Source organism: Crinia signifera, chromosome 11 (assembly GCF_055691185.1).
Source record: "Crinia signifera chromosome 11, ASM5569118v1, whole genome shotgun sequence".
NCBI lineage: Eukaryota > Metazoa > Chordata > Amphibia > Anura > Myobatrachidae > Crinia > Crinia signifera.
In genome coordinates, this window is record NC_139227.1 from 36,926,263 (window position 1) to 36,938,504 (window position 12,242).

The following is a 12,242-nucleotide window of genomic DNA, read 5'->3' on the forward strand; positions in this document are numbered from 1 at the left end:
GATATTTATGTCATGCATTGGAGGACTTTTGCTATGACCTAAGTTATATGAAGCACCCCAGCAGTTGTCACCAAGGAGTTTTGTGAGTGCCTACTTTCTACCCAGGATATATTGGAGGACTTATTGGATTGAGTCTCTCTTAAAGGGGCACCCATTTGAAAGAAAACCACTAAGTTGATACAATTGTATTTATCTTAATACTTCTTTTTGTTATATTGTATGTTTTCTAATATGCATTTATGTGTGCAGTACTCCATTTAAGCAGAATTGTTACATTGTTTTTATATACATCTCTCCAGTGTTTGATTAGTTAAGCTCTAGCATCTAATTACTGCATGATGGCTGCCAGTATAGGCCTTCTAGATGAGGGTATGCTTAGTGACGCTGAAAATGTACAAATTAGTCTCACAGATGATGAGGTTGATAAAATACTCTTCAACGAAATAGAATTTAGCAAACTCCCCACAGAAACCCCAACAGATCGTTACAACAAATTAAATAAATTAAAAAAACGAGAAATAGATTTGTTGCTCCACGGGCAATTCCTTTTGGATTATTACCGGAAAAAGAGGATACCCCGGGGATTTAGGATCGCCAATACCCCCACCATCGGGCGCAGGAATCCGGGCTTCTGCGTCAGGTGGTGTGGGGTATTGAATAAATGCTCCTTAGATCTAATAGCATTAGTGATAGAGGAGGTGGGGGGTGAACTAACTAAAGTAAAAAGCGAAATTAAAGATTGTGAGAAAGAGTCACTGAGCATTCTAAAAAATGACAAAAATGAGGACTGGTTAGGCCGTCTGCAGGAACAGATAGAGAAATATAAAATCGAATTAGTGGCATTTAAAAGGAAAAAACTAGAGCAGGTTAACCAAGATTACCAATTACACAGCGTTTATCGCTGGCTCGCAGGTGATGGGTCTAAAAGAAATAATCAGGGAAGATTTGGTAGAACGCAGAGAGCACCCAGATGGCAGAGGGATAATGACTCCGATAGATATAATTCTTATTCATCATCGGATGCAGAATCTAACGATATCCTACCACCATCTGGATTAGCATCCACCTCCACGGCTTTTTTAGATCGTGGCCTGGGCCTGAAAGATGGACCAAGGGGAAGAAAAGGCCGCACCCAAGGCGCGGTGGGTGGAAGAGGAAGAGGGCGTCCAAGGGGAAGGGGGAAGGGGGGCAGGAATTAATTTTTTATTTATCCTCCCATGTTTTAACCCCGGCAGAAGAATCTCTCTTGTCAAAGGGATTATCATTTATCCCTACCAACCCGTTTAATTCCTTCAATTGGTCAGTGGACCACTACAAAATTGGAAGGAAGATGAGACTAAGAGAGTACTTTGACAATCGACCCAAAAGACCCCAGAATATACAGACTCCCCAAATCACCCCAACTTTGACAACAAAAAAATTTAAAAAAAGCAGTCATTTTGACCCTCCCTCCAGAAATGCGAGTCTCAAGACGTTTTTGAGGGTAATTGATAGAGATTGCCGAGAAACTGAAAGTCAGACAAAAAAATGTTTTGATAATTTGAGTTCAAGTGAGAGACAAGCTTTGACCTCCTTAAAAAATAATGATAAACTCATAATACGAAATGCAGATAAAGGAGGGGCAGTGGTTCTGCAGGACTTTGTGTCATACAATAAAGAAGTCCAGAGACAATTAGCGGACCACATGACATATCAGAAAGTTGCAAAGAATCCGATGCAGATGGTAAAAAACAAGGCTGATGCCTTGATTAAACTAGGTGGTGATCAGGGATGGTTGGATGAGGACGAAATTGAATTCCTAACAGTGGCACACCCGGTTTGTCCGGTAATGTACACCTTGCCAAAGGTCCACAAGACACTTGTGGACCCGCCAGGACGTCCCATAATTTCGGCCAGGGGTTCAGTTCTACAGCCCCTGGCCAAATTTTTAGATTACCATCTCCAACCCCTGGTCAGAGACACCTCTACCTACTTAAAAGACACTGGCCATCTGCTAAAGGATCTAGACCAAATTGGGGTTCTACCAGATGATGTGGTGTTGGGCACACTTGATGTGTGTTCGTTGTACACAATTATACCCCATATTGATGGTCTTGTTGCAGTTGGAGAGGCTTTACAAACACGTAAAAGTAAAAATCCCCCAACAGAATTTTTATTGTCACTCCTTGAACTGGTTTTGAAAGAAAATCACTTCATGTACGAAGGCAGCCATTTTGTACAGCTAGCGGGGACGGCTATGGGGTCCAATGTGGCCCCTAGCTACGCGAACTTGTACATGGATCTGTACGAGAGAACCCATATAATACCTAAATATGGTGAGAGCCTACTGTACTTTAAACGTTTTATTGATGACGTGATTGTTATCTGGCGTGGTGATGTGGATACATTTAATGATATGGTGACCCATTTAAATGAAATTGCGAGTCCAGTGCGTTTTACAGCTACTTGTAGTACTGTTGGGATTAATTTCCTAGATGTTACCATCTCACATAAAAATGGCGGACTACAATATACACTCTACAGGAAAGAGACTGACCGCAATACATTATTGTGGGCTACAAGTCACCACCCACCAAAGTTAAAGATGAATTTACCTGTATCCCAATTCCTCCGAGTACTTCGCAATAACTCCAATGGTGAAACTGCTGAAGAACAAGTGGCGGAGTGTTTTGAGAGATTCCTAACAAGAGGATACAATAAGAAAGATGTCGAGAGATGCCTCAGGAAGGCCAGAGCCACTCACCAGACAAAACCTGATACAGACAACAAGACCAAACAGGAGCACCTGGTACTTAACGTACATTGTGATACTAATCTGAGTACAACACAGAACTCGATACGCAAGAATTGGCACTTGATCGACACAGATCCAGCCTTCAAGAAATTGAAGGGTACGAAGCCATTATTAAGTATCACAAGAGGTCGTAACCTAAAGGACACTTTGTATCGCACAAGCACAAGACACTTAGAGGCACCAGATAGCAACTGGATGACTAAGAGAAAAGGATGCTTCAAGTGTCTAGGGTGCTCGACGTGCCAAGGACTGATGGTGGGTACATTCTTCTGTCACCCACACAGTGGGAAGAAGATCTTTTTGCGCCACAGGCTACATTGCCTACTAGACCACATAATCTACTATCTGATATGTCCCTGTGGATTGTCATATGTGGGAAAAACCATAAGAACTTTGCGCGAAAGAATAAGTCAGCACAAATCCACCATCCGTGCTGCATTAGCTACAGGTACCACAGACAAACCAGTAGCAATGCATTTCTTGAGTGCTAAACATCAGGTCTCGAATCTCCGTTATATGGTGATAGATTGGATACCCCCGTCACCAAGAGGGGGTGATCGTGGACTGACCCTCCTTAAAAAAGAGGCTTTCTGGATACACCATCTTGAAACGGTAGCACCGAAAGGGCTAAACGAAAAAAACACTCTGACCATGTTCCTGGAGGAACAGTAATGTTGATAACATAGTATATATCATCAGTGATTTTCTATGATTTGTGGTATTTGTTATTTTGCAATTTTCTATAAGTAGAGTTCTTGTTTATTTTTTCCTTGCCTGGGTTTGCATTATGTATTGTTTTTTAGGTAGAATAATGATATCAAACACTGGAGAGCGATTTTTTGCCAACATCGATTGCAATGGTGATGACCGATTTTGGTAGCGATTGCATCGATAGTGGCAAAGTTTTAAATGTGTGGTTTATTGTTTTTTAATATATACTGAGCAAAAGCTGGCTGAGCGGCAGTAGTACTCCCTGAAAAAACCATTAGCCCAATGATTTAAAGTTTAAAATAAGTATATCAGCACATCCCGAGTATGGAACGCAAATGGCGGCACCAGGAAGTATTCATAATATACTGGAACGCATGGGAAGCGCTGCAGATAGGCTGATATACACAGCGCATCACTATAGTGATGACGCGGACCAACTTCCGGTTACGCGAGGATGCGTCAATGACACGCATTACCAGGAAGAAGGAATCCGTCTATGTAGATGGAACGCACGCCGCTCGCCATGTGATCGCGGCGGCGTGCAGGTGCATCTCCGGTTAGATGGGTAAGTTACATCGCACCTGAATGTATTAACCTGGTCTTAGATACTTGCATATGATTGGCTAGAATTGTGGGACTCTGACCCTAGAGGCGGAGTACACCGGTATTTCAGGGTGTCTGCGACTGATTTAGTCAGCTGCTGCTCTGATGGAGTGATACACCATAAGCTGTCTTGACAAAGGGTCGCTCTATGGCCCGAAACGTCGACTGTGCTTGATGATTTTAAGTGACATGGAATAAAGTTTTGCCTTTTAACAGTGGATGAAGTCTGGTGAGTGTGCTTTTGTTGCTACAAACAACAATCTGTTTGGATATTTATGTCATGCATTGGAGGACTTTTGCTATGACCTAAGTTATATGAAGCACCCCAGCAGTTGTCACCAAGGAGTTTTGTGAGTGCCTACTTTCTACCCAGGATATATATATATATATATATATATATATACACATATATATATATATATATATTGCAAGGTCACAGTGAAACTGAAGAGGGCACTCACCAATAGATTGAAGATAGTAATTAGACTTTTATTTATTAGTCCCAATGTTCAAGACATCATTTGTCAACGTTTCAACCCCATGCGGCCATTTTCGAGACATGTACAAGATAAATCCAGTCATCATGCAAGCTGATGCTTGCATGCTGACTGGACGTATCTTGTACATGTCTTATGGGGTTGAAACGTTGACAAAAAGGGGGAAATTTACCAATATGAAAAACCTAGTTTTTCGTATTGGTATTTTCCCTACGACTGCATACGACTGTTTAAGTCGTATGCAAAGTCGTGTTCCGGAGGATCAGTTACAAAGCAGTCATATACGACTGCTTTGTAACCCTCCGATGGTGTAATGATTCGTATTAGCGGCCGTATATACGGCTGCTAATACGAATTATTTCTAGCAGTCTGCACGGATCAGTCAGATCCGTGCAGGCTGCATGGTGTAAAAAAATCAGAAAAAAAAATAAATTAAAAAAAAAAACGGCGTGGGGTCCCCCCCACAGCCGAAACCAGCACCAGGCTGACAGAGCCTGGAGCCGGTAATTAAAAATCAGGGAACCCGACAAATAGGGGTTCCCCGATTTTTAACAACCAGCCCCAGGCTCCTGCTCTGGGGCTGGTTCCCAAAATACGGGGGACAAAATGACTAGGGGTCCCCCGTATTTCAAGAACCAGCCCCAGGCAAAACCAGCCAGCGGGTAATGCCACAGCCGGGGGGAGACTTTTTATGCAAGTCCCCCCGGCCAAAGCATTAACCCTACCGACCAGTCAGCCTGGCCAGGGGCCCTGGGGGAGTGGGGACCCCCCCAATAAAGGGGTCCCCCCCCTCCAGGACTTACCTGACCAGGCTGAAGCCTGGTGCTGTCCTCGATGCCCCTGGGCGGTGGGCATCGAGCTGATGGTTTTGTGTAAAAAATAGAATAAAAACCATTGTCTTTTACTGGTGAACTATGAGTCCCAGCAAGCCTCCCCCGCAAGCTGGGACTTGGAGAACCACAAGTCCCAGCCTGCGGGGCATTAAAGGGCCCGCTGGGTCTTGTAGTTCCACAGTAAAAGAAAGAGTTAAATAAACACACTGACACCCGTTTTAAATAAAAGTTTAATACACACATTACATACATACTGATACTTACCTTTCTTGATCCCGTAGGTAGCCCTGGTCCTGATGTCCTGTGTCGTCCTCCAGGTCCATGTCGGCTGTCTGCGTCGTCCTCCAGGTCCATGTCGACGGTCCGTGTCGTCCTCCAGGTCCATGGCGGTGTCCGGGTCCGAAGAAATCCATGTTGGAGCTGTGGAAGGAAATCCTACTCACCTGTTCCTGCGCTGAAGAAGTCTTCTCTTGATCCGACGTAGTCCAGGTAATCTTCCTGCTGTCGCCGGTCCCCGCTGTCTCCGCTGTCCGTGCATCGCGCTGAGGAGAGATGCTGAAGTTTCATATTCGGCGCCTCTCCTCAGACTGAATTCTATTGGCCGCCTAGCAGGCCAATCAGGAGCCGAGAAAGTCGGCTCCTGATTGGCCCGCTAGGCGGCCAATAGAATTCAGTCTGAGGAGAGGCGGCGAATATGAAACTTCAGCATCTCTCCTCAGCGCGATGCACGGACAGCGGAGACAGCGGGGACCGGCGACAGCAGGAAGATTACCTGGACTACGTCGGATCAAGAGAAGACTTCTTCAGCGCAGGAACAGGTGAGTAGGATTTCCTTCCACAGCTCCAACATGGATTTCTTCGGACCCGGACACCGCCATGGACCTGGAGGACGACACGGACCGTCGACATGGACCTGGAGGACGACGCAGACAGCCGACATGGACCTGGAGGACGACACAGGACATCAGGACCAGGGCTACCTACGGGATCAAGAAAGGTAAGTATCAGTATGTATGTAATGTGTGTATTAAACTTTTATTTAAAACGGGTGTCAGTGTGTTTATTTAACTCTTTCTTTTACTGTGGAACTACAAGACCCAGCGGGCCCTTTAATGCCCCGCAGGCTGGGACTTGTGGTTCTCCAAGTCCCAGCTTGCGGGGGAGGCTTGCTGGGACTCATAGTTCACCAGTAAAAGACAATGGTTTTTATTCTATTTTTTACACAAAACCATCAGCTCGATGCCCACCGCCCAGGGGCATCGAGGACAGCACCAGGCTTCAGCCTGGTCAGGTAAGTCCTGGAGGGGGGGGACCCCTTTATTGGGGGGGTCCCCACTCCCCCAGGGCCCCTGGCCAGGCTGACTGGTCGGTAGGGATGAATGCTTTGGCCGGGGGGACTTGTATAAAAAGTCTCCCCCCGGCTGTGGCATTACCCGCTGGCTGGTTTTGCCTGGGGCTGGTTCTTAAAATACGGGGGACCCCTAGTCATTTTGTCCCCCGTATTTTGGGAACCAGCCCCAGAGCAGGAGCCTGGGGCTGGTTGTTAAAAATCGGGGAAACCCTATTTGTCGGGTTCCCTGATTTTTAATTACCGGCTCCAGGCTCCGTCAGCCTGGTGCTGGTTACGGCTGTGGGGGGGACCCCACGCCGTTTTTTTTTTTAATTATTTAATTTTTCTATTTTTTTACACCGAAGTCTGCACGGATCTGACTGATCCGTGCAGGCAAAAACGCAAATACGACATGAAAATGGTGTTCTATTTTCCTGTCGTATTTGCGTGGGTGTTTTACACCACTAAGCAGCCGTATTATCCATACGGCTGCTTAGTAAATCAGAAACCACCATTCTTTTGAATGGTGATTTCTGTCGTATTCTATCGATGGTGTAGACATTCGTATTTGTAACTACAAATACGAATGTTCCATCTTTAGGACTACGAATTGTTGTATTTTTGGGATTGTAAATCCCGAAAATACAAATTCGTAAAAAAAAGGTGTATTTCTGCCTACGAATACACCTTTTTTCTACGAATCCATTTTGGTAAATGTCCCCCATAATGTCCTGACCATTGGGACTAATAAATAAATGTCTATTTACTATCTTCAATCTATAGGTGAGTGCCCTCTTCAGTTTCACTGGGACTTTGCAATATTATTGGAATTTTGACTTCCTTAAAAGAGCACCCCCTCTTTAATTGAAAATATGAGATTTAAGGCGTTTGTTGTGTTAATTCACTATTTCAATGGTTTAAAAGAGTAAAGGTCCCACATTGTCTAATTCCATTGTCTGTAATGAGATTATTACATTTCCCTTGTGGTTCATGAGAAAATTGTATCTCATTCCTAAATAAAAAGTCATCATGCCTCTCCATGAAACATCAAGATTAATAAAATGTCTCAATTTCTCAATATATTCCAGATTTATAAACACAGCCTACATTCTGTGGGGAAGTATATTACACACGCACACACACACACACACACACATCATTCTTTGTTCAAGTGCAACTTAAGGCCCCCATACATTAGTCCGACTTGTCCTAGGGACAAGTCGGACCTGATTTCCCCTGCATCTCCCCGGGAGGGGGAAGCACGATTAGGCACTTGATGTGCCAAGGTTTGCATATGATAAATCGCCTGGATTTATCATATGCAGTCCCCGGGGAGCTACAGGAGGATGGAGCCGTGCGGGGGACTGCAGCGGGATGCCGGCTAATTGAGAGCCGAGCAGGGAGAGGCTACATAGGGACCCGGGCAGGAGGAAGCTGTGTTGCGGTGGGGTGACAGTGGGAGGCGAGCAGGGAGAACTTGATGACATGACGCTGGCTGCCAGGCAGCGCCGCAGCGGCGGGAGCCGGGAGGAACAGATAACTTGGAAAAAAAAAACGCCCATAGAGATGACTAGCAAGCCATTGATTGGCTTGCTAGTCATCTCTATGGGCATTTTTTTTTTTTTTTTAAGTTATCTGTTTCTCCCGGCAGCCAGCGTCATGGCATCAAGTTCTCCCTGCTCGCCTCCCGCTGTCACTCCACCGCAACACAGCTTCCTCCAGCCCGGCGCCATGTGCAGCCTCCCCCTGCTTGGCTCTCTATAGCCGGCATCCCCCGCCCGCTGCTGTCCCCCGCACGGCTCGGGGCTGGGCTGCACATAAGATTTGGCAAATCTTATGTGCAGCCCGTCCGACCTCCAGACCCCGATCCGATGCGCACGGGACCTTGCATCGGATCGGAGGGGATGTCTACAAGTGGTGATTTGGGCCGATTTCACTGCCCGATTCATCTGAATCGTGTGAAATCGTTCCCATATCGCATAGTGTATGGGGGCCTAAGTAAAATCAGTTAAGATAACCCTGGGACAGAGCAAAAAAGAAAATTAAAAAAAAAGTAACTGTGTCTGGAACACCATTCTGCAATACAAGTTGGGCAAATACATTAATTGTTTTGCATTCAGAGTAAATACCGGTGGCTTTTACATGTAGCTCACAAATGCTGGACAGCTTTATTATTACACAGCTGAAACTGGACCCCCCCTTCCCCCCCAAAAATAATAAATAAAAAAAAGGACTACGAGTACCACAATCCTCCACACCACACCAAGTCTCCTCCCGGAGGGAGTCGAGCGCACCAACAGCCCAGTGACGCAGGTGGAAGCGTCGGATCGCGTTGACCGGCGCGTCGCAGCATCACTGAAGTCAGTGGGGACATCTAGCAGCACTGCCAGACGGTAACCTACACACAAGCAAAGGGGAACCCCAGTACCAGTGCGCAACCAGCCGCGGGTCGGATGACTCCCACCACCACCCTCCGTCCGAACAGGTGAGAAACTACGAGAAGGGTAAGACAAGGAGTGATACGCCGCTCCTTGTCCCACGCATACCCCTCAACACACCCACAGCTGCATTTACAAACACCCGGGACGCAGCTTACACACCACAGGACAGACTCTGACCCCGCTGCACACAGGGGGAAACATAAGAACCTTTACCCCTTATGGTAGAAGGGGATCTGTTGATCACCCCCATCCCCGCAAGGGTTCCCCTGCACACAGCACAGGTCCGACCATTATCGAGACATTATCACCCTAACCCTGACCCCGCTGCACATGGGAGGAGACATGAGACCCATCACCTCTTATGGTAGAAGGGGATCTGCTAATCACCCCCATCCCCGCAAGGGCTCCCCCCGCATACAGCCGAGATCAGCTACACCTTGAACCCCAGGACCACAATTCCGGTGACACATCCTCGCACTGCACCCACAGAGAGAGATCAGGAGGACACCAGCCTGTAGGTCCCAGTGACTATTCCCTACCCCCACCCATCCTCATTTGAGGAGATCTACGCCGCTACTTTTACCTGAGTGCGCAGTCCACCAAACCTAAACAGCCATTTTCCGGGGTCTTGGACAGACTCAGGATTTGCAGCACCAATCGACCATCCCTCCCCTAGTGGAGAGCCATACATCCCCCACCCACCTTTCATTCTGCAATACAAGTTTGCATGGAGAGTAAATACTGGTGTCTTTCACATGTAGCTCACAAATGCTGGACAGCTTTATTATTACACAGCTGAAATTTGGACCCCCCCCCTAAAAATAAATAAATACATATCCTGCATATTACGGCTGCCCCATCATTGGCACAACCTGTTTTTACTAAAGGGGTAGAATTACTTGTTTTTCTTTACTCCCGCCTCAGAATCAGAGGGTAGAAGCCAAGGTACCTGGAGGAAATCCACATTACAATGGGGGAGAATATACTAATCCATCCAGGTGGCACCCTGGGCCAGAATGAAAGCCAAGAGCTGTGAGGCAGCAATGTTCCAGCATTCCACTGTCAAGTAAATCAGCAATAGTGCCTGACGTGGTGCTCAGAAATATGTTACAACCGTTAGACATTAAAAAAATATCCTTTGAAATAAACTGAGACTTTCACCAATGATCCTATCATTCTGTAGGGTTAAAAGGTCATCAAGGAGCCACATGCTGCTCCCAATGATCACACTGACCTGGAACAGACGTAATCTCTCTCCAGGTTACTATTTCGGCAACGTAACAGCCCCATTATTCTATCAGTGCCAACAACAGTGTAAAGCAGAGTATACACTGGAGGGATGTTGGGCCGATATGCTGCAAGTACACTCAACACGCTCAAAAAGGTTCAATGTTTATGCGATGCTATTGAAGGATGGAGCATGACTGTTCTGGTCTTCATTAGCATACCTCCAGTGTGTACACACAATCTGGACTGACAACATTCGTTCCGATATGGGAACTAATGCCCAACACTCCGGTGTGCACCCAGTTTTAGACAGAGAACGCCATCAAGTCTGCAAGCATAATGATCTAAGGACTTGTGTACTTCTAACACTGACACATAGGTGACATCCTCTACTGAGCGGAGACAGATAAGATGTAAACAAGACATCAGACATACCAATTTCCTCTCCGTCTTCCGTGTTTCCGCTGCAGTTCCATTCTTGCTTCCATCACTTCATATAAGTTCTTATAGTCCTTAATGAGAGGGATAAGCAGTAACAATTCATTATTGCATACCAATAAAGAGATTATTTATTTAATTGCAAACAAGCATAGTTTTATTTAAAATCTGTATAAAGGAAAATGACAAAGACATGAATTGAGTTAGATTTGCATTGTGATGCTGCCATGAACACACTGGGGTCTCGGGCAGTAAGAGGTGTACAGTTCTAGAATGAGAACTCCTGGAGGTGCATAACAGGGTTCATTGTATTTATCCCAGATGTAGTAAAGGATACAAATCCCTTGGAATAATTTAATTGTGCTAGGACCTGCATAGCTATCCCAACCTAATTATGAGGGATATATGGAAGAGGGGGTTCTTTAATGCCAGCCTCTACCTAAGATGCTTGAGTTTAGGCCAAGAGACACACTGGCTGAGGTAGGATAGGAGATAATGTTTCTTGGCATCTGCAACCCTCAGGTTGCGTAACCTAGTAGATCTGAGGTGAGAGCGCGGCTTAATCCAAGGTTTACTGCAGCCGGTTACCAGGTTTCTAATAGAATAACATCAAGTGCTATGTTATCTCTTAATAATGGAGGGGAAAATCCCTCTTCTTAGTCAGCACATGGTCTATGTAAGCGGGGCTATGAGCCTGCACTGGGGTGTTCAAAGTGGCAAGGTTTACAGCTAGAAGCTAACATGTGTCTGTGAAATCCTACCCCCTGGGTGTTCTAGATCCAGCTGTTCATTTTTAATCTGCATTGCCTTGGGCCCTGTTTCATGCTAATAGGGGTGATAAAGCACCAAATCCAGTCTCACCACCGACACATCTGCCATGTACTCCAGTGTAATTTTGCACACTATAGAATTCCACCAAATACATCCCTGGAATCCCCTCCAAGCTCCTTTGATTGTGCCGGCAGAGTGTACTCTCTGTAACAGAAGATCCCTCTATTCAATCACACAACCTCAACCCTGCTCAAATAACCAAATGCTGCCTTATCTGTAGACCCCGGTGGCCTTCAGCCTCAAGACCTAGTAGTAATGGTCACAAATCAGAAACCGAGCTCAGTACTAGAAAGGAGGACAGGCTGACAGGCTCACCGGAAGGGCCAGACGGAACAGTATAAAGTTGGGCAGATCGGTACCAAAAGGGTGGGTTAGAAGCACAGACAATGAAGAGACGTTAAAGATGCGTGCGTGAGGAATGAAGGCTGAATGGAGCAAGAGGCTTGCAGCAACCTAAATACCAGGCAGGAGAAGAGTAATCTAGCAAGGTGGTAGTGACAGGGCCTGGTTTATGTGGGAAGTCAGGGGCGAGGCCAA

At 46.0% G+C, this 12,242-nt stretch overlaps 1 long non-coding RNA gene across 2 annotated transcripts in view; it reads right to left on the bottom strand.

Moving 5' to 3' along the window:
- The window catches only part of LOC146045911 (uncharacterized), a 318,120-nt gene that overhangs the window by 50,819 nt on the left and 255,059 nt on the right, over nt 1–12,242 (bottom strand). For both annotated transcript variants that reach the window (XR_014465678.1, XR_014465677.1), the window contains one exon: nt 10,872–10,948. This is a non-coding gene — a long non-coding RNA (uncharacterized LOC146045911). The remainder of the gene's footprint in view (nt 1–10,871; nt 10,949–12,242) is intronic.